Source organism: Morone saxatilis, unplaced genomic scaffold (assembly GCF_004916995.1).
Source record: "Morone saxatilis isolate NCDOM2014 unplaced genomic scaffold, NCSU_SB_2.0 Contig2, whole genome shotgun sequence".
Classification (NCBI taxonomy): domain Eukaryota; kingdom Metazoa; phylum Chordata; class Actinopteri; family Moronidae; genus Morone; species Morone saxatilis.
The window spans coordinates 9,141,588-9,144,662 of NW_023339762.1; the positions used below are offsets into that span (position 1 = coordinate 9,141,588).

The 3,075-nt window shown below is 44.1% G+C and overlaps 1 protein-coding gene across 1 annotated transcript in view; it reads right to left on the reverse strand.

Moving 5' to 3' along the window:
• Positions 1-720, reverse strand: part of sin3aa (SIN3 transcription regulator family member Aa) — a gene marked incomplete in the record, with an annotated part of 14,953 nt that extends 14,233 nt beyond the window's left edge. Inside the window, 1 exon segment of the mRNA XM_035664665.1 lies at positions 478-720.
• Positions 721-3,075: the final 2,355 nt, after the last annotated feature.

Here is a 3,075-nt window from a genome sequence, read left to right on the forward strand (position 1 = left end):
CCCGCCATTTAGAGCGTGGCGCAGGAGTGCAGTGAATTACTCTCCGTTTCAACCAGGTAAGCAGAAAAGTAGCTACAAAACGCTGACCGCCTGACTGCTCTCCCGCCTCAGACTACACCTGTTGGTTTTTTTTTTTTTTCTCGATGAACTACGCCGAGAAGTTGTTTTGTCGTCAGGCGGCTGTGAGCTGCCACTTAGCTGCTAGCTAATGTAAACAACATGAGCAGCCCGACACCGAGCTCCGTCCGCCGCTAGCAGGGGAGCACATGCAGCTAACCATTAGCGATGTGGCTGGCTGTTGTTGGAGCAGCCTGTCTGACGTGAGCAATAGCTACCGGTTTATTAGTGTAGTCATATTAAGTGTCGTTCAGAGTGAGTGCAAAGAAAGGTCAGTTCCCCGCGCAGTTTACTAATACCGTCTTCTAACGGGAGGCAGGCACGCTAGCTGCGTTAGCTTGCTGAATGAATCCAACTCACCCCTCTCCTAAAGAGCGAGCTGAAGATCCCAACGCTGCTTGGATTAATCCGTTATTGGAGGGTTTAGCCGCTACACCTCTGGCCGGGGAAGATACCAAAGTGGCGTGTGTGCTAAAAGCAACTTATCAGTGGCGTGTGATTTTAAAATAAACAATTGAAGCTGTGGGCTGCAAAGTGAAAAATCTCCCCGAGAGGAAAACAATCTCCCGTTCGGTTAGCTGTGGGGGGAGGCGGGGCTTCAGACGTAGCCCCGCCCCCCGACGAGCGCTATTGGTCCGTTCGTTCAGAGGATCCACAGAAGGGCGGGGCGACGGTCCCGGGTTGGGAGTCTGAACTGTCAATCAAAGCTTTATCGCACAGTAACCAAGCAAGCCCATTTTGACTTGAAGCGCGACAATGCCAGCAGTGGGAAAAATCCGCCAGTGACATTTGAGGTGTGTGTGTGTGTGTGTGTGTTGTCATGTCTTCAAATTATACTTTGTCATATGTTGACTATTAATTTCTCTCATGTTTAACTAGTCCTTGCAGGACTATTCATTATTCTGCTCAATACCTGCATCATTCCTATACTCATTTACAACTGAAACATGTTCCTGAGGGACTTTTTGGTATTTTTTATAATAATTTGGATTATGTATTGGGAGCAATAGTGATGAAATGTGTATGTTTAATATAAACATCCAAACTTGACTGGCCCCCAGTACACACTGTGTATTAATACCAATAGTAACAGGTAATAATTGTACTTGGGCAACTGTAATAATTGTGTAGTAAGTAAGTGAACAGATTGTTCCTTTGACAGTGATGCATCTGGCTCCTGTTAACATACATGTTCATTCACGGTTTGAATTTCCCGTACGATGCTGGTGCATAAAAGTTTCTGTAACTCTTCAACAGGCAGCAAAATATACAATACTGTTTACTACTACTTTACGACTATTTTGAAATATTTTGTTTTGAAAATAAAGCAATGTTAAAGTTGTTGGCATATATTCTTTATTTGTACGTCCTGTCTTTACTATCGTTTGCACAATATAAATTGTTTACAATCTGCAATTGGTAATGTAGTCTGATTCTTTTATTTATTGTATCATTTCGTGGGGCCAAGAAAACCATTTAAAGGCGTCAGTATATACATGACATGTTTCATATTCGAGGCACTCCTGACAGTAGAAACCCTATAAAAGGCCCAACAATGCAAAAAACAAACCCCGAAAACTGGTATATCCACTGTTCCCTCCAAGTACAGTGCACACAGCGCACTATAGACAGCAGCTTCATACATTTTGCACTCCTAAACAACTAGTGCTAGTCCTATACTATTTTATACGGCCCCAGGTGTTCTGTATATTAGTCTGTGGTAATTGGATGAAACAATTTAATTTAGGAAAATACACTATGTAAGCACAATCTAAACTAATAAAGATATTAAAACGATGTTTTAACACAGGGCCCCTCTACAAGACAACAGTCACAAGATTACATAATTGCACGTAAGTAGTGTAATTTCCCACAGAAAGTCTTAGAGAAACAGTTTATGACAAATGAGCTGACACACAGTTGGTAGTGCAGCCTTGTGTACGGTATATTACATACCTGTACATGTGTACTCATATAGATTCTAGTTCAACTCCATACCAATACAACACAATACACAGTATCAAGCGTCTATCTATTGGACGTATTAAGATCTTTTATTTTAAACATCAACTTTCAACAACAACCAAAGAATAAACGGTGACAAACTCACTTTCGTACAAAAAATATGTTTTGCCCACCATGGATCCCACCTCCTAAGACTATCCTCCCTCACATCCCCTTAATTATATTGAATCAACAGTTGAAACGCGAATAACAAAACGAGCTGTTACTGTTAAATCCATTTCTATCTCCAAAACTATCTCCAAAACTATCTACTTCCTGGAGTTTGCGGACACGTGACTCTGTAGAAGGCAGTCCGCCTATAAACCTTTGCCCCCCCTCTTTTGTGGACATCTCAGCCAATCATCGCTCGCAACCGTCATTACAAATCCCAAAAAGGTGGACCTTCCAAAATAAACCATCGCCCACGACAGGCGGAGCTGCAACAGCAGCCCGGGATTCCTGCTCTCAGCCCGGGCGGAGGACTGAGCAGCGACCGTGGACTGCAGCACACACTGAGTACTCCACTACCCAGACTGCTCTACCCTACATAATATCCGTGCTTCTTTCCAAAAACACATACGCTCCAGACCTGACAAGCACTTGACTAACAACACACACCGTGTCCAGGCCTTTAAACGCACAGTATATGAGTGTTGTGCAGCTTAAACAAGTGTGTGTTGTTGTTTTTTTACCCCCCCCCCCCAAGTTTTGTGCAAAAGCATGCAAGACAACGCAGTGCGGGCTGTGGAGATTCCCACAACGGTGAGGGGGGGGTCAGCGCCGACCGACGTGGGTCATTTGCAGGCTACAAAGAAAAGGTTCACGGCACTAAACAAATAAATAAAAAATAAGCACAATCTGGTAATTGACGCTTTTTTTGCGTGATCGCTGGTGGGACACGGTGAAGGAGGGAAGGAGGGCCTAGACGGGGAGCAACGCACCCCCCCCCCCCCC